Here is a 20,042-nt window from a genome sequence, read left to right on the forward strand (position 1 = left end):
TACTGAAACACAGTAAACCATCAGTTCTTCCTACTGAAACACAGTAAACCATCAGGTCTTCCTACTGAAACACAGTAAACCTACTGAAACACAGTAACCATCAGGTCTTCCTACTGAAACACAGTAACCATCAGGTCTTCCTACTGAAACACAGTAACCATCAGGTCTTCCTACTGAAACACAGTAACCATCAGGTCTTCCTACTGAAACACAGTAAACCATCAGTTCTTCCTACTGAAACACAGTAAACCATCAGGTCTTCCTGCTGGAAACACAGTAACCATCAGGTCTTCCTACTGAAACACAGTAACCATCAGGTCTTCCTACTGAAACACAGTAACCATCAGGTCTTCCTACTGAAACACAGTAAACCTACTGAAACACAGTAACCATCAGGTCTTCCTACTGAAACACAGTAAACCATCAGGTCTTCCTACTGAAACACAGTAACCATCAGGTCTTCCTACTGAAACACAGTAACCATCAGGTCTTCCTACTGAAACACAGTAAACCATCAGGTCTTCCTACTGAAACACAGTAAACCATCAGGTCTTCCTACTGAAACACAGTAAACCATCAGGTCTTCCTACTGAAACACAGTAACCATCAGGTCTTCCTACTGAAACACAGTAAGCCATCAGGTCTTCCTACTGAAACACAGTAAAGCCTACTGAAACACAGTAAACCATCAGGTCTTCCTACTGAAACACAGTAACCATCAGTTCTTCCTACTGAAACACAGTAACCATCAGGTCTTCCTACTGAAACACAGTAAACCTACTGAAACACAGTAACCATCAGGTCTTCCTACTGAAACACAGTAACCATCAGGTCTTCCTACTGAAACACAGTAAACCATCAGGTCTTCCTACTGAAACACAGTAAACCATCAGGTCTTCCTACTGAAACACAGTAACCATCAGGTCTTCCTACTGAAACACAGTAACCATCAGGTCTTCCTACTGAAACACAGTAACCATCAGGTCTTCCTACTGAAACACAGTAAACCTACTGAAACACAGTAACCATCAGGTCTTCCTACTGAAACACAGTAACCATCAGGTCTTCCTACTGAAACACAGTAACCATCAGGTCTTCCTACTGAAACACAGTAACCATCAGGTCTTCCTACTGAAACACAGTAAACCATCAGGTCTTCCTACTGAAACACAGTAAACCATCAGGTCTTCCTACTGAAACACAGTAACCATCAGGTCTTCCTACTGAAACACAGTAAACCATCAGGTCTTCCTACTGAAACACAGTAAACCATCAGGTCTTCCTACTGAAACACAGTAAACCTACTGAAACACAGTAAACCACCAGTTCTTCCTACTGAAACACAGTAAACCTACTGAAACACAGTAAACCATCAGGTCTTCCTACTGAAACACAGTAAACCTACTGAAACACAGTAAACCATCAGGTCTTCTTACTGAAACACAGTAAACCTACTGAAACACAGTAAACCATCAGTTCTTCCTACTGAAACACAGTAACCATCAGGTCTTCCTACTGAAACACAGTAAACCTACTGAAACACAGTAACCATCAGGTCTTCCTACTGAAACACAGTAACCATCAGGTCTTCCTACTGAAACACAGTAACCATCAGGTCTTCCTACTGAAACACAGTAACCATCAGGTCTTCCTACTGAAACACAGTAAACCATCAGGTCTTCCTACTGAAACACAGTAAACCATCAGGTCTTCCTACTGAAACACAGTAACCATCAGGTCTTCCTACTGAAACACAGTAACCATCAGGTCTTCCTACTGAAACACAGTAACCATCAGGTCTTCCTACTGAAACACAGTAAAGCCTACTGAAACACAGTAACCATCAGGTCTTCCTACTGAAACACAGTAACCATCAGGTCTTCCTACTGAAACACAGTAACCATCAGGTCTTCCTACTGAAACACAGTAACCATCAGGTCTTCCTACTGAAACACAGTAAACCATCAGGTCTTCCTACTGAAACACAGTAAACCATCAGGTCTTCCTACTGAAACACAGTAACCATCAGGTCTTCCTACTGAAACACAGTAAACCATCAGGTCTTCCTACTGAAACACAGTAAACCATCAGGTCTTCCTACTGAAACACAGTAAACCTACTGAAACACAGTAAACCACCAGTTCTTCCTACTGAAACACAGTAAACCTACTGAAACACAGTAAACCATCAGGTCTTCCTACTGAAACACAGTAAACCATCAGGTCTTCCTACTGAAACACAGTAAACCTACTGAAACACAGTAAACCATCAGTTCTTCCTACTGAAACACAGTAAACCATCAGGTCTTCCTACTGAAACACAGTAAACCTACTGAAACACAGTAACCATCAGGTCTTCCTACTGAAACACAGTAACCATCAGGTCTTCCTACTGAAACACAGTAAACCATCAGGTCTTCCTACTGAAACACAGTAAATCATCAGGTCTTCCTACTGAAACACAGTAACCATCAGGTCTTCCTACTGAAACACAGTAACCATCAGGTCTTCCTACTGAAACACAGTAAACCATCAGGTCTTCCTACTGAAACACAGTAAACCATCAGGTCTTCCTACTGAAACATAGTAAACCTACTGAAACACAGTAAACCATCAGGTCTTCCTACTGAAACACAGTAAACCATCAGGTCTTCCTACTGAAACACAGTAAACCTACTGAAACACAGTAAACCATCAGGTCTTCCTACTGAAACACAGTAAACCTACTGAAACACAGTAAACCATCAGTTCTTCCTACTGAAACACAGTAAACCATCAGGTCTTCCTACTGAAACACAGTAAACCTACTGAAACACAGTAACCATCAGGTCTTCCTACTGAAACACAGTAACCATCAGTTCTTCCTACTGAAACACAGTAAACCATCAGGTCTTCCTACTGAAACACAGTAAACCTACTGAAACACAGTAAACCATCAGGTCTTCCTACTGAAACACAGTAAACCTACTGAAACACAGTAAACCATCAGGTCTTCCTACTGAAACACAGTAAACCATCAGGTCTTCCTACTGAAACACAGTAAACCTACTGAAACACAGTAAACCACCAGTTCTTCCTACTGAAACACAGTAACCACCAGTTCTTCCTACTGAAACACAGTAAACCATCAGGTCTTCCTACTGAAACACAGTAACCATCAGTTCTTCCTACTGAAACACAGTAACCATCAGGTCTTCCTACTGAAACACAGTAAACCTACTGAAACACAGTAACCATCAGGTCTTCCTACTGAAACACAGTAACCATCAGGTCTTCCTACTGAAACACAGTAACCATCAGGTCTTCCTACTGAAACACAGTAAACCATCAGGTCTTCCTACTGAAACACAGTAAACCATCAGGTCTTCCTACTGAAACACAGTAACCATCAGGTCTTCCTACTGAAACACAGTAACCATCAGGTCTTCCTACTGAAACACAGTAACCATCAGGTCTTCCTACTGAAACACAGTAAACCTACTGAAACACAGTAACCATCAGGTCTTCCTACTGAAACACAGTAACCATCAGGTCTTCCTACTGAAACACAGTAACCATCAGGTCTTCCTACTGAAACACAGTAACCATCAGGTCTTCCTACTGAAACACAGTAAACCATCAGGTCTTCCTACTGAAACACAGTAAACCATCAGGTCTTCCTACTGAAACACAGTAAACCATCAGGTCTTCCTACTGAAACACAGTAACCATCAGGTCTTCCTACTGAAACACAGTAAACCATCAGGTCTTCCTACTGAAACACAGTAAACCATCAGGTCTTCCTACTGAAACACAGTAAACCATCAGGTCTTCCTACTGAAACACAGTAAACCTACTGAAACACAGTAAACCACCAGTTCTTCCTACTGAAACACAGTAAACCTACTGAAACACAGTAAACCATCAGGTCTTCCTACTGAAACACAGTAAACCATCAGGTCTTCCTACTGAAACACAGTAAACCATCAGGTCTTCCTACTGAAACACAGTAAACCTACTGAAACACAGTAACCATCAGGTCTTCCTACTGAAACACAGTAACCATCAGGTCTTCCTACTGAAACACAGTAACCATCAGGTCTTCCACTGAAACACAGTAAATCATCAGGTCTCCTACTGGAACACAAGTAACCATCAGGTCTTCCTACCGAAACACAGTAACCATCAGGTCTTCTACTGGAAACACAGTAAACCATCAGGTCTTCCTCACTGAAACACAGTAAACCATCAGTTCTTCCTACTGAAACATAGTAAACCTACTGAAACACAGTAAACCATCAGGTCTTCCTCTACTGAAACACAGTAAACCATCAGGTCTTCCTACTGAAACACAGTAAACCTACTGAAACACAGTAAACCATCGGGTCTTCCTACTGAAACACAGTAAACCTACTGAAACACAGTAAAACCATCAGTTCTTCCTACTGAAACATGTAAACTATCAGGTTCCTACTGAAACACAGTAAAGTTCTTCCTACTGAAACACAGTAACCATCAGGTCTTCCTACTGGAAACACAGTAAGCCATCAGGTCTTCCTACTGAAACACAGTAACCATCAGGTCTTCCTGCTGAAACACAGTAATCAGTTATTCCTACTGAAACACAGTAAACCATCAGGTCTTCCTACTGAAACACAGTAAACCATCAGGTCTTCCTACTGAAACACAGTAAACCACTGGAAACACAGTAAACCACCAGTTCTTCCTACTGAAACACAGTAAACCATCAGTTCTTCCTACTGAAACACAGTAAAACCATCAGGTCTTCCTACCGAAACACAGTAAACCATCAGGTCTTCCTACTGAAACACAGTAAACCATGTAGAGTCTTCCTACTGAAACACAGTAAAACCTACTGAAACACAGTAAACCATCAGGTCTTCCTACTGAAACACAGTAAACCATCAGGTCTTCCTACTGAAACACAGTAAAACCATCAGGTCTTCCTACTGAAACACAGTAAACCTACTGAAACACAGTAAACCACCAGTTCTTCCTACTGGAAACACAGTAACCATCAGTTCTTCCTACTGAAACACAGTAAACCATCAGGTCTTCCTACTGAAACACAGTAAACCATCAGTTCTTCCTACTGAAACACAGTAAACCTACTGAAACACAGTAAACCTACTGAAACACAAACCATCAGGTCTTCCTACTGAAACACAGTAAACCATCAGGTCTTCCTACTGAAACACAGTAAACCACCAGTTCTTCCTACTGAAACACAGTAAACCACCAGTTCTTCCTACTGAAACACAGTAAACCATCAGGTCTTCCTACTGAAACACAGTAACCATCAGTTCTTCCTACTGAAACACAGTAACCATCAGTTCTTCCTACTGAAACACAGTAAACCTACTGAAACACAGTAACCAACCTACTGAAACACAGTAACCATCAGGTCTTCCTACGGAAACACAGTAACCATCAGGTCTTCCTACTGAAACACAGTAAACCATCAGGTCTTCCTACTGAAACACAGTAAATCATCAGGTCTTCCTACTGAAACACAGTAACCATCAGGTCTTCCTACTGAAACACAGTAAACCATCAGTTCTTCCTACTGAAACACAGTAAACCATCAGGTCTTCCTACTGAAACACAGTGCAACCCACTGAACACAGTAACCATCAGGTCTTCCTACTGAAACACAGTAACCATCAGGTCTTCCTACTGAAACACAGTAAACCATCAGGGTCTTCCTACTGAAACACAGTAAATCATCAGGTCTTCCTACTGAAACACAGTAACCATCAGGTCTTCCTACTGAAACACAGTAACCATCAGGGTCTTCCTACTGAAACACAGTAAACCATCAGGTCTTCCTACTGAAACACAGTAAACCATCAGGTCTTCCTACTGAAACACAGTAAACCTACTGAAACACAGTAAACCATCAGTTCTTCCTACTGAAACACAGTAAACCATCAGGTCTTCCTACTGAAACACAGTAAACCTACTGAAACACAGTAACCATCAGGTCTTCCTACTGAAACACAGTAACCATCAGGTCTTCCTACTGAAACACAGTAACCATCAGGTCTTCCTACTGAAACACAGTAACCATCAGGTCTTCCTACTGAAACACAGTAAACCATCAGGTCTTCCTACTGAAACACAGTAAACCATCAGGTCTTCCTACTGAAACACAGTAACCATCAGGTCTTCCTACTGAAACACAGTAACCATCAGGTCTTCCTACTGAAACACAGTAACCATCAGGTCTTCCTACTGAAACACAGTAAACCTACTGAAACACAGTAACCATCAGGTCTTCCTACTGAAACACAGTAACCATCAGGTCTTCCTACTGAAACACAGTAACCATCAGGTCTTCCTACTGAAACACAGTAACCATCAGGTCTTCCTACTGAAACACAGTAAACCATCAGGTCTTCCTACTGAAACACAGTAAACCATCAGGTCTTCCTACTGAAACACAGTAAACCATCAGGTCTTCCTACTGAAACACAGTAACCATCAGGTCTTCCTACTGAAACACAGTAAACCATCAGGTCTTCCTACTGAAACACAGTAAACCTACTGAAACACAGTAAACCATCAGGTCTTCCTACTGAAACACAGTAACCATCAGTTCTTCCTACTGAAACACAGTAACCATCAGGTCTTCCTACTGAAACACAGTAAACCTACTGAAACACAGTAACCATCAGGTCTTCCTACTGAAACACAGTAACCATCAGGTCTTCCTACTGAAACACAGTAAACCATCAGGTCTTCCTACTGAAACACAGTAAACCATCAGGTCTTCCTACTGAAACACAGTAACCATCAGGTCTTCCTACTGAAACACAGTAACCATCAGGTCTTCCTACTGAAACACAGTAACCATCAGGTGAAACACAGTAACCATCAGGTCTTCCTACTGAAACACAGTAACCATCAGGTCTTCCTACTGAAACACAGTAACCATCAGGTCTTCCTACTGAAACACAGTAACCATCAGGTCTTCCTACTGAAACACAGTAACCATCAGGTCTTCCTACTGAAACACAGTCCTACTGAAACACAGTAACCATCAGGTCTTCCTACTGAAACACAGTAACCATCCACAGGTCTTCCTACTGAAACACAGTAACCATCAGGTCTTCCTACTGAAACACAGTAACCATCAGGTCTTCCTACTGAAACACAGTAACCATCAGGTCTTCCTACTGAAACACAGTAACCATCAGGTCTTCCTACTGAAACACAGTAACCATCAGGTCTTCCTACTGAAACACAGTAACCATCAGGTCTTCCTACTGAAACACAGTAACCATCAGCTCTTCCTACTGAAACACAGTAACCATCAGGTCTTCCTACTGAAACACAGTAAACCTACTGAAACACAGTAACCATCAGTTCTTCCTACTGAAACACAGTAACCATCAGGTCTTCCTACTGAAACACAGTAAACCTACTGAAACACAGTAAACCATCAGGTCTTCCTACTGAAACACAGTAAACCTACTGAAACACAGTAAACCACCAGTTCTTCCTACTGAAACACAGTAACCATCAGTTCTTCCTACTGAAACACAGTAAACCATCAGGTCTTCCTACTGAAACACAGTAAACCTACTGAAACACAGTAAACCATCAGGTCTTCCTACTGAAACACAGTAAACCTACTGAAACACAGTAAACCATCAGGTCTTCCTACTGAAACACAGTAAACCATCAGGTCTTCCTACTGAAACACAGTAAACCTACTGAAACACAGTAAACCACCAGTTCTTCCTACTGAAACACAGTAACCACCAGTTCTTCCTACTGAAACACAGTAAACCATCAGGTCTTCCTACTGAAACACAGTAACCATCAGTTCTTCCTACTGAAACACAGTAACCATCAGGTCTTCCTACTGAAACACAGTAAACCTACTGAAACACAGTAACCATCAGGTCTTCCTACTGAAACACAGTAACCATCAGGTCTTCCTACTGAAACACAGTAAACCATCAGGTCTTCCTACTGAAACACAGTAAACCTACTGAAACACAGTAAACCATCAGTTCTTCCTACTGAAACACAGTAAACCATCAGGTCTTCCTACTGAAACACAGTAAACCTACTGAAACACAGTAACCATCAGGTCTTCCTACTGAAACACAGTAACCATCAGGTCTTCCTACTGAAACACAGTAAACCATCAGGTCTTCCTACTGAAACACAGTAAATCATCAGGTCTTCCTACTGAAACACAGTAACCATCAGGTCTTCCTACTGAAACACAGTAACCATCAGGTCTTCCTACTGAAACACAGTAACCATCAGGTCTTCCTACTGAAACACAGTAAACCATCAGGTCTTCCTACTGAAACACAGTAAACCATCAGTTCTTCCTACTGAAACATAGTAAACCTACTGAAACACAGTAAACCATCAGGTCTTCCTACTGAAACACAGTAAACCATCAGGTCTTCCTACTGAAACACAGTAAACCATCAGGTCTTCCTACTGAAACACAGTAAACCTACTGAAACACAGTAAACCATCAGGTCTTCCTACTGAAACACAGTAAACCTACTGAAACACAGTAAACCATCAGTTCTTCCTACTGAAACACAGTAAACCATCAGGTCTTCCTACTGAAACACAGTAAACCATCAGGTCTTCCTACTGAAACACAGTAAACCATCAGGTCTTCCTACTGAAACACAGTAACCATCAGGTCTTCCTACTGAAACACAGTAACCCATCAGGTCTTCCTACTGAAACACAGTAAACCTTCCTACTACCTCCTCACTTGAAAAGAGATGCAGGCAGCTATCACCCTAGCATCCCTCATCAGGATCTGTATCTAAGGAGCAATTGGGGACAGCCAGTCAGAATGTAAACTGTTCTCAAACACACACACACACACCAGAGGAGGACGGGCTCATTGGAATGGCTGGAAGGAATTGAATGTGGTTTCCATATGTGTTTGATACCTTTTCATTTATGCCACACACAGTCCTTCTGTTCTTTGTCAATTTCATTTGAGGATATTTGTGCCATTTATTGATATTAGTTGCCTTCCAGAAAATGTAACCTATCTTTATGAAGTTCTCTTACTTTAACAGTCCTTGTTTTGGGTTTTAATTGTTTTTGCTCACTTCTGAGATGTGTGATTTAGTTTCCCTCTTTACTTGCTGTAGTTTGTTTTCATACAAGGGAAATAAAGCTATGTGCTCTCCCACAGACTGAATCAACCGACATTGGGCTATCTTCATACCAGAGAGTTAACGCTCACAAACCATGACTTTATTTAAAGACGTTTTACTAAAAGCACATGGTACGTTCAGCGGTGTAAGAGGATGTGGCTTCAGACTGGCTCAGATACTACAGAGTGTAAGGCAGGGTGGGAGAGGATGTGGCTTCAGACTGGCTCAGATACTACAGAGTGTAAGGCAGGGTGGGAGAGGATGTGGCTTCAGACTGGCTCAGATACTACAGAGTGTAAGGCAGGGTGGGAGAGGATGTGGCTTCAGACTGGCTCAGATACTACAGAGTGTAAGGCAGGGTGGGAGAGGATGTGGCTTCAGACTGGCTCAGATACTACAGAGTGTAAGGCAGGGTGGGAGAGGATGTGGCTTCAGACTGGCTCAGATACTACAGAGTGTAAGGCAGGGTGGGAGAGGATGTGGCTTCAGACTGGCTCAGATACTACAGAGTGTAAGGCAGGGTGGGAGAGGATGTGGCTTCAGACTGGCTCAGATACTACAGAGTGTAAGGCAGGGTGGGAGAGGATGTGGCTTCAGACTGGCTCAGATACTACAGAGTGTAAGGCAGGGTGGGAGAGGATGTGGCTTCAGACTGGCTCAGATACTACAGAGTGTAAGGCAGGGTGGGAGAGGATGTGGCTTCAGACTGGCTCAGATACTACAGAGTGTAAGGCAGGGTGGGAGAGGATGTGGCTTCAGACTGGCTCAGATACTACAGAGTGTAAGGCAGGGTGGGAGAGGATGTGGCTTCAGACTGGCTCAGATACTACAGAGTGTAAGGCAGGGTGGGAGAGGATGTGGCTTCAGACTGGCTCAGATACTACAGAGTGTAAGGCAGGGTGGGAGAGGATGTGGCTTCAGACTGGCTCAGATACTACAGAGTGTAAGGGCAGGGTGGGGAGAGGATGTTGTTTCAGACTGGCTCAGATACTACAGAGTGTAAGGCAGGGTGGGAGAGGATGTGGCTTCAGACTGGCTCAGATACTACAGAGTGTTAGGCAGGGTGGGAGAGGATGTGGCTTCAGACTGGCTCAGATACTACAGAGTGTAAGGCAGGGTGGGAGAGGATGTGGCTTCAGACTGGCTCAGATACTACAGAGTGTAAGGCAGGGTGGGAGAGGATGTGGCTTCAGACTGGCTCAGATACTACAGAGTGTAAGGCAGGGTGGGAGAGGATGTGGCTTCAGACTGGCTCAGATACTACAGAGTGTTAGGCAGGGGGTGTGACTTTCTCAGGTGGTGTGATTGTGTTCAGCAGGGGGTGGTGTGATTGTGTTAGGCAGGGTGGTGTGACTTTCTCAGGGGGTGTGATTGTGTTAGGCAGGGGGTGTGACTTTCTCAGGGGGTGTGATTGTGTTAGGCAGGGGTGGTGTGATTGTGTTAGGCAGGGGTGGTGTGACTTCTCAGGGGTGTGATTGTGTTAGGCAGGGGGTGTGACTTTCTCAGGGGTGTGATTGTGTTAGGCAGGGGGTGTGACTTTCTCCGGTGGTGTGATTGTGTTAGGCAGGGGGGTGTGACTTTCTCAGGGGTGTGATTGTGTTAGGCAGGGGGTGTGATTGTGTTAGGCAGGGGGTGTGATTGTGTTAGGCAGGAGTGTGTGATTGTGTTAGGCAGGGGGTGTGATTGTGTTAGGCAGGGGTGTGATTGTGTTAGGCAGGGGGTGTGATTGTGTTAGGCAGGGGTGTGATTGTGTTAGGCAGGGGTGTGACTTTCTCAGGGGATGTGATTGTGTTAGGCAGGAGGTGTGATTGTGTTAGGCAGGGGGTGTGATTGTGTTAGGCAGGGGGGTGTGATTGTGTTAGACAGGGGTGTGATTGTGTTAGGCAGGGGTGTGATTGTGTTAGGCAGGGGGTGTGATTGTGTTAGGCAGGGGTGTGATTGTGTTAGGCAAGGGTGTGATTGTGTTAGACAGGGGTGTGATTGTGTTAGGCAGAGGGTGTGATTGTGTTAGGCAGGGGGTGTGATTGTGTTAGACAGGGATGTGATTGTGTTAGACAGGGGTGTGATTGTGTTAGGCAGGGGTGTGATTGTGTTAGGCAGGGGTGTGATTGTGTTAGGCAGGAGGTGTGATTGTGTTAGGCAGGGGTGTGATTGTGTTAGGCAGGGGGTGTGATTGTGTTAGGCAGGGGTGTGATTGTGTTAGGCAGGGGGTGTGATTGTGTTAGGCAGGGGGTGTGACTTTCTCAGGGGATGTGATTGTGTTAGGCAGGAGGTGTGATTGTGTTAGGCAGGGGGTGTGATTGTGTTAGGCAGGGGTGTGATTGTGTTAGGCAGGGGTGTGATTGTGTTAGACAGGGGGTGTGATTGTGTTAGGCAGGGGGTGTGATTGTGTTAGGCAGGGGGTGTGATTGTGTTAGGCAGGGGGTGTGATTGTGTTAGGCAAGGGGTGTGATTGTGTTAGACAGGGGTGTGATTGTGTTAGGCAGAGGGTGTGATTGTGTTAGGCAGGGGGTGTGATTGTGTTAGACAGGGGATGTGATTGTGTTAGACAGGGGTGTGATTGTGTTAGGCAGGGGGGTGTGATTGTGTTAGGCAGGGGTGTGATTGTGTTAGGCAGGGGTGTGATTGTGTTAGACAGGGGGTGTGATTGTGTTAGACAGGGGGTTTGATTGTGTTTAGACAGGGGTGTGATTGTGTTAGACAGGGGGTGTGATTGTGTTAGACAGGGGTGTGATTGTGTTAGACAGGGGTGTGATTGTGTTAGACAGGGGGTGTGATTGTGTTAGGCAGGGGGTGTGATTGTGTTAGACAGGGGGTGTGATTGTGTTAGGCAGGGGTGTGATTGTGTTAGGCAGGGAGTGTGATTGTGTTAGACAGGGGTGTGATTGTGTTAGACAGGGGTGTGATTGTGTTAGACAGGGGGTGTGAGCGCCATGGCGGCAGCGACGCTGATCTACCGCCTCACTTCCTCCCACGCCTGTTGAGGATTGACTGCTCGACGTCGAACAGCGCATCATAGATACCAGGGAAGGACTCACCAGCGTATTTGTTATGACTGCTGGGAGTAAAGATCACATGCCTGAAAAGAGGGAAGAGAAGATATGAGGCAATAACATCAAACGTATTATACAGCACTGAATGTGGGTCTCACCTGTAGAATGAGAGTACTGTACCTGGGTCTCACCTGTAGAATGAGAGTACTGTACCTGGTTCTCACCTGTAGAATGAGAGTACTGTACCTGGGTCTCACCTGTAGAATGAGTACTGTACCTGGGTATCACCTGTAGAATGAATACTGTACCTGGGTCTCACCTGTAGAATGAGAGTATTGTACCTGGGTCTCACTTGTAGAATGAGAGTACTGTACCTGGGTCTCACCTGTAGAATGAGAGTGTACTATACCTGGGTCTCACCTGTAGAATAAGAGTACTGTACCTGGGTCTCACCTGTAGAATGAGAGTGTACTCTACCTGGGTCTCACCTGTAGAATGAGAGTGTACTCTACCTGGGTCTCACCTGTAGAATGAGAGTGGACTCTACCTGGGTCTCACCTGTAGAATGAGAGTACTGTAACTGATGAGGCATTCAGAATGAGTGTCTGTATGTAAATGTCTGTGTGTGTTGTTTTCTCTTACCAAATGAGACCCTGTATGTTTCACAGTGTTTCTGTCCCAGCAGAGCGATGTTGTGGGAGCACTTTGTCAGCGACCCAGCGTATTGACTAGCATCCAGGCTGAGGAGCTGGGAATCAGCCAATAGGAAGGTGAGGCATCCAGCTACAGCTCTGAGCTTCTGGAAGGAAGGGTCGTAGAACCTCCACCAACTCAAAGGTCTCATACACACTGTGATACACTGGGTAGCTGCTGTACCGCGCTGTCTTCTACAAAGTAGAATTACACACACAGAGGTTTGAAAAACATGAATGTTTATTTCTACATCAAATGCCCAATAATGGCCCCCTATACTGGTGGTGGACTGTTGTGTTCTATCAACAGGACATCAGCAATGTTCTCCTGTCTCCAGGTTCCCCGTCCGCCCCCAGAACAATGTCTCTCCCACCCTGTTCTTGGTGTGTCTGGCCCTGCCTGTTGTGATGCCGATTCGGGATTAAATACACCTCAAAGTCCCAGCCTGAACCCAGTTATCTGGTCCTACAGAGGGAGACATAAGTCACTCTGGACAAAAGTGTCTGCTAAATAACTTAAACGTAAATAAAATCAATCATTCAGTCAATAAAAGTGCATATGTGATCAGAGTGATCATAAGTATATGGTGGTTGGTGATGGGTCTGACTTGGATGTATCGCAGTCATCTGTCCACTTGTTCTGCTTGTGCCAACTCTCCTACAGAGACACGTCCTCCTCTCCCTCCTCTGGACTGGACACAGAGAGATGGAGAGCGGAACAAACTAATGTTTTCTGTACTTGGCATGCATCTGCAGGTGTGAGGTCGTGTATTGTCGTTTGAGACTTTCTATGACCACTCTGAGCCTGTAGGTGGCAGCAATACCCATTGTGATGTCCAGTGTGACCACAGCTCCATTCAATCTATTTAGACAAAGTGTATTGGTGTTAGTCTGGCACTACATTGGTCTGTACCCTGTGAAAGTAACCACATCTTCTCTTTTACCTCTAATCTTTTAAATGGACTTCACGATTATATCATGAAATTCGTGAAAACATGGTGATATATAAAATTACATTTGTGTTTGTGGATGAATTTACTTCTGCCAGATGCCTTTTATTGTGTTTCAGTGCTGAAAACCATTGCGTTACGTTTTCCCAATTGAATACCATTGAAAAAGTCTAGAAAAGTCCCTGGAAAACAAGGCGTCACACAGTGTAATCCTGAAATGGACAGTTGATAGACAGTTGATTCAAATTGACCTGTTTGGTGATGTCATACATCAAGGGGTGGAGAGGGGGGGTGCAGTTTATCCTCAATGTGTACATACCTGCAGCACACACACACACATTTTCCAGCAGTCCAAAGTCTGTGTCACAACTGGCAAATACAATGGTCCAAATACACAAACAGACAGAAAGTACTTCACTTGTTTTTTCTGCCAGAGAAAACACATTCTGGGCCAAATGCATTGAACCTCTGAAATACAGTATACACCACGTCTCAATGACAAACATAATATGAGGAAACATGATTGATAGAACATTCTGGAACTCCTCCAGACTGCTACAATATGGGAACAGTCACCCTTAGAGTTTTGCATGCAAATTAGTATCTACTGTTGTCTGTTTTTATGATGCAGCTATAGTCATGAAGACTCATCTCAGTACATAGTGGTGTGTGTGTGTGTGTGTGTGTGTTTAAATGCATGTGTGTGTTAATCTGATCTCCCCACACACACACCTTTGCTGAGCAGTTTCTCAACGCTCCTCACACTCTCGTGCACCCCGTTACCGGGTCGACCCCCCCCAAACACCCAAGCATTATGAATCAAGTGTTGTGGTATTTCAAATGAAACAGTGATGATAGATGTTGGTGTTGAGTTTATATATATATATATATATATATATATATATATATATATATATATATATATGAGAGAGAGAGAGTAAGTCCCCATCCCTATCCAAGATGGCGTAGCAGTCGAACGTCGTGTCGTGTCCCTTGTATATATCGTTTTTAAAATATTTTTAAAATTTTTAAACATATTTTTCTTAGCATATCTTTTAAAACATTTTGTTAAACCTTTTGTTAAACCTCAACTTCTAAATACTCTCCTGCAACCCGCCTCACCCAATGTAGCTATTTTCTTCTAAAGTACTTATATCTACTTTGGATCCGAAACCCCTCAACTGAAGCTAGCCAGCTAACTACCAGCTAGCTACCAGCTATCAGTCAGCAAACCATTGCTAGCGGTCTTCAGTTTACCGGTCATCAGCTAACCTTTAGCTCGGAAAGCTCTCGCCAGTTCGAACAACGCGACTCTAACCAGAGCATAACAAACCTATTATTTTTTTATCCCCAGATTCCCACTGGATTCCCACCGCAAACGGAACATTTTCAGCTGGATTCTTCACAACTAGCTATCTAGCTAACCGCAACCCCGGATGATTACTCCTGGCTAGCGTTTCCACACACTTAGCTTGAAGCTAGCCCAGCCAGAGCTCCTGTGCTACCACCGAAGCATACTCCTGGGCTACAATATCCGGACCCTCGACCAGTCTATCGATGTCACCGCATGAAGAGGAATAAACAGACTCACCCCATCGCGACGTCCCTTGCTAATTCGGACTGCGAGCTGGTTTAGCCCCGGTCCGCTAACTGCTACCTTGTTTAGCCCTGGCCTACTAACTGTTAGCTTGTTAGCACAGGCCTGCTCACCGTCTGAATCGCCGCGTCCCAAACACTCACTGGACCCATATTTACTTTCCCATTTCGATTTTTAATTTGTTTATACCTTCCGGTAACCTGCCTCACCCAATGTGATACGGAATCGCCATTAGTTTTAAGTTTTAGAACACACTCAAGAACCTCCAGAAGCTAACCAGCTAACTAGCTACAAGCTATTTAGTCATTGTTAGCCACTGCTAACTGTTTTTTTAACCTGGATAACACTCGCCAGTCCAGCTTCCCTGCCCCATCCACCGCTGCCCCCCTGGACACTGATCACTTGGCTACATAGCTCAACTTGATGCGTGCTAGATGCGTGCTAGACTGTCCATTAATCACGGTGCTCCATTCTGCTTGTTTATGTTTTATCTGTCGGCCCCAGCCGCACTCAGGCTCTGTGTGTAGTTAATCCGACCCCCCCCCCTGTCTAGCCTACGCCATTTTACCTGCTGTTGTTGTGCTAGCTGATTAGCTGTTGTTGTCTCACCTACTGTTTTAGCTACTGTTTTAGCTAGCTCTCCCAATTCAACACCTGTGATAACTGTATGTCTCTCTCAAATGTCAATATGCCTTGTATACTGTTGTTCAGGTTAGTTATCATTGTTTTAGTTTACAATGGAGCCCCTAGATCCACTCTTCATACCCCTGATACCTCCTTTGTCCCACCTCCCACACATGCGGTGACCTCACCCATTACAACCAGCATGTCCAGAGATACAACCTCTCATCATCACCCAGTGCCTGGGCTTACCTCCGCTGTACCCGCACCCCACCATACCCCTGTCTGCGCATTATGCCCTGAATATATTCTACCATGCCCAGAAATCTGCTCCTTTCATTCTCTGTCCCCAACGCTCTAGGCGACCAGTTTTGATAGCCTTTAGCCGCACCCTCATACTACTCCTCCTCTGTTCCGGGTGATGTGGAGGTAAACCCAGGCCCTGCATGTCCCCAGGCACCCTCATTTGTTGACTTCTGTGATCGAAAAAGCCTTGGTTTCATGCATGTCAACATCAGAAGCCTCCTCCCTAAGTGTATTTTACTCACTGCTTTAGCACACTCTGCTAACCCTGATGTCCTTGCCGTGTCTGAATCCTGGCTCAGGAAGGCCAGCAAAAATTCTGAGATTTCCATACCCAACTATAACATCTTCCGTCAAGATAGAACTGCCAAAGGGGGAGGAGTTGCAGTCTACTGCAGAGATAGCCTGCAAAGTAATGTCATAATTTCCAGGTCCATACCCAAACAGTTCGAACTACTAATCTTGAAAATTCCTCTCTCCAGAAATAAGTCTCTCACTGTTGCCGCCTGCTACCGACCCCCCTCAGCACCCAGCTATGCCCTGGACACCATTTGTGAATTGATTGCCCCCCATCTAGCTTCAGAGTTTGTTCTGTTAGGTGACCTAAACTGGGATATGCTTAACACCCCGGCAGTCCTACAATCTAAGCTAGATGCCCTCAATCTCACACAAATCATCAAGGAACCCACCAGGTACAACCCTAAATCTGTAAACAAGGGCACCCTCATAGACGTCATCCTGACCAACTGGCCTCCAAATACAGCTCCGCTGTCTTCAACCAGGATCTCAGCGATCACTGCCTCATTGCCTGTATCCGCTACGGAGCCGCAGTCAAACGACCACCCTCATCACTGTTAAACGCTCCTAAAACACTTCTGTGAGCAGGTCTTTCTAATCGACCTGGCCCGGGTATCCTGGAAGGACATTGACCTCATCCCGTCAGTTGACGGATGCCTGGTCATTCTTTAAAAGTAACTTCCCTCACCATTTTAGATAAGCATGCTCCGTTCAAAAAATGCAGAACTAAGAACAGATATAGCCCATGGTTCACTCCAGACCTGACTGCCCTCGACCAGCACAAAAACATCCTGTGGCGGACTGCAATAGCATCGAACAGTCCCCGGGATATGCAACTGTTCAGGGAAGTCAGGAACCAATACACGCAGTCAGTCAGGAAAGCTAAGGCCAGCTTCTTCAGGCAGAAGTTTGCATCCTGTAGCTCCAACTCCAAAAAGTTCTGGGACACTGTGAAGTCCATGGAGAACAAGAGCACCTCCTCCCAGCTGCCCACTGCACTGAGGCTAGGTAACACGGTCACCACCAATAAATCCATGATTATCGAAAACTTCAACAAGCATTTCTCAATGGCTGGCCATGCCTTCCGCCTGGCTACTCCAACCTCGGCCAACAGCTCCGCCCCCGCAGCTACTCGCCCAAGCCTCTCCAGGTTCTCCTTTACCCAAATCCAGGTAGCAGATGTTCTGAAAGAGCTGCAAACCTGGACCCGTACAAATCAGCTGGGCTTGACAATCTGGACCCTCTATTTCTGAAACTATCCGCCGCCATTGTCGCAACCCCTATTACCAGCCTGTTCAACCTCTCTTTCATATCGTCTGAGATCCCCAAGGACTGGAAAGCTGCCGCAGTCATCCCCCTCTTCAAGGGAGACACCTGGACCCAAACTGTTACAGACCTATATCCATCCTGCCCTGCCTATCTAAGGTCTTGAAAGCCAAGTCAACAAACAGGTCACTGATCATCTCGAATCCCACCGTACCTTCTCCGCTGTGCAATCTGGTTTCCGAGCCGGTCACGGGTGCACCTCAGCCACGCTCAAGGTACTAAACGATATCATAACCGCCATCGATAAAAGACAGTACTGTGCAGCCGTCTTCATCGACCTTGCAAGGCTTTCGACTCGGTCAATCACCATATTCTTATCGGCAGACTCAGTAGCCTCGGTTTTTCAAATGACTGCCTTGCCTGGTTCACCAATTACTTTGCAGAGAGTTCAGTGTGTCAAATCGGAGGGCATGCTGTCCGGTCCTCTGGGAAGTCTCTATGGGGGTGCCACAGGGTTCAATCCTCGGCCCCACTCTTTTTCTGTATATATCAATGATGTTGCTCTTGCTGCGGGCGATTCCCTGATCCACCTCTACGCAGACGACACCATTCTATATACTTCCGGCCCGTCATTGGACACTGTGCTATCTAAGCTCCAAACGAGCTTCAATGCCATAAAACACTCCTTCCGTGGCCTCCAACTGCTCTTAAACGCTAGTAAAACCAAATGCATGCTTTTCAACCGTTCGTTGCCTGCACCCGCACGCCTGACCAGCATCACCATTCTGATGGTTCCAACCTTGAATATGTGGACATCTATAAGTACCTAGGTGTCTGGCAGACTGTAAACTCTCCTTCCAGACTCATATCAAACATCTCCAATCGAAAATCAGCTGGCCGGCTTTCTATTCCGCAACAAAGCCTCCTTCACTCACGCCACAAACTACCCTAGTAAAACTGACTATCCTACGATCCTCGACGATGTCATCTACAAAATTGCTTCCAACACTTACTCAGCAAACTGGATGCAGTTTATCACTGTGCCATCCGTTTTGTCACTAAAGCACCTTATACCACCCACCACTGCGACCTGTACGCTCTAGTCGGCTGGCCCTCGCTACATATTCGTCGCCAGACCCACTGGCTCCAGGTCATCTTCAAGTCCATGCTTGGTAAAGCTCCGCCTTAGTTCACTGGTCACGATGGCAACACCCATCCATAGCACGCGCTCCAGCAGGTGTATCTCACTGATCATCCCTAAAGCCAACACCTCATTTGGCTGCCTTTCGTTACAGTTCTCTGCTGCCTGTGACTGGAATGAATTGCAAATTTTTTTTAAATTGCTGAAGTTGAGACTTTTATCTCCCTCACCAACTTCAAACATCTGCCATCTGAGCAGCTAACCGATCGCTGCAGCTGTACATAGTCTATTGGTAAACAGCCCACCCATTTTCACCTACCTCATCCCCATACTGTTTTTATTTATTTACTTTTCTGCTCTTTGCACACCAATATCTCTACCTGTACATGACCATCTCATCATTTCACTCCAGTGTTAATCTGCAAAATTGTAATTATTCGCCTACCTCCTCATGCCTTTTGCACACAATGTATATAGACTCCACTTTTTTCTCTTCCTATTGTGTTATTGACTTGTTGTTTACTCCATGTGTAACTGTTGTCTGCTCACACTGCTATGCTTTATCTTGGCCAGGTCGCAGTTGCAAATGAGAACTCGTTCTCAACTAGCCTACCTGGTTAAATAAAGGTGAAATAAAAAATAAATAAAAATAAAGTGTGAAGAAATGCATGTGTGTACCTGTAAGTGTATTCTGGAGGAGAGAATGTTATAGTCCCCCTTTATCACAGAAACATCCATCTTTATGAGAACACACACCATTAGCAGGGTATCCTATGTACAGTATCTGAAGTCCTGGAACTTGTTCAGTTCATGTCTCAGGTTGTTGAATCTTATGTTCATACAAATATTTGCACATGTTAAGTTGTTCAAAATAAATGCAGTTGACAGTGAGAGGATATTTCTTTTTTTGCTGAGTTTAGAAGTTATGCGCACACACATTGATCAATCTTAAGCAGTCAGTATAGAAAAGTAAAAGTCAGCACCACTGAAAATATTTCTAAAAGATTCTTTATTTTCTTTCAAATAAGCAG

The 20,042-nt window shown here is 44.8% G+C and overlaps 1 protein-coding gene across 6 annotated transcripts in view; it reads left to right on the forward strand.

The window, feature by feature from the left end:
* chordc1a (cysteine and histidine-rich domain (CHORD) containing 1a) overlaps positions 1-20,042 on the forward strand; it is a 41,691-nt gene that overhangs the window by 3,921 nt on the left and 17,728 nt on the right. Inside the window, exons 12-14 of one of the 6 annotated variants that reach the window (XM_052503329.1) lie at positions 6,013-6,273; positions 6,568-6,768; positions 8,223-8,587. The exons of 1 other annotated variant lie outside the window; for it this stretch is intronic. The gene's annotated coding sequence lies outside the window, so the exon portion shown is untranslated. Of the gene's footprint in view, positions 1-3,239; positions 3,501-6,012; positions 6,274-6,567; positions 6,769-6,879; positions 7,016-7,800; positions 7,896-8,222; positions 8,588-20,042 lie in introns of those variants that run through there. 4 more of the 6 variants (XM_052503392.1, XM_052503358.1, XM_052503482.1 and 1 more) reach the window with 4 other exon arrangements.

This window comes from Oncorhynchus keta, chromosome 1, assembly GCF_023373465.1.
Source record: "Oncorhynchus keta strain PuntledgeMale-10-30-2019 chromosome 1, Oket_V2, whole genome shotgun sequence".
Classification (NCBI taxonomy): Eukaryota; Metazoa; Chordata; class Actinopteri; order Salmoniformes; family Salmonidae; genus Oncorhynchus; species Oncorhynchus keta.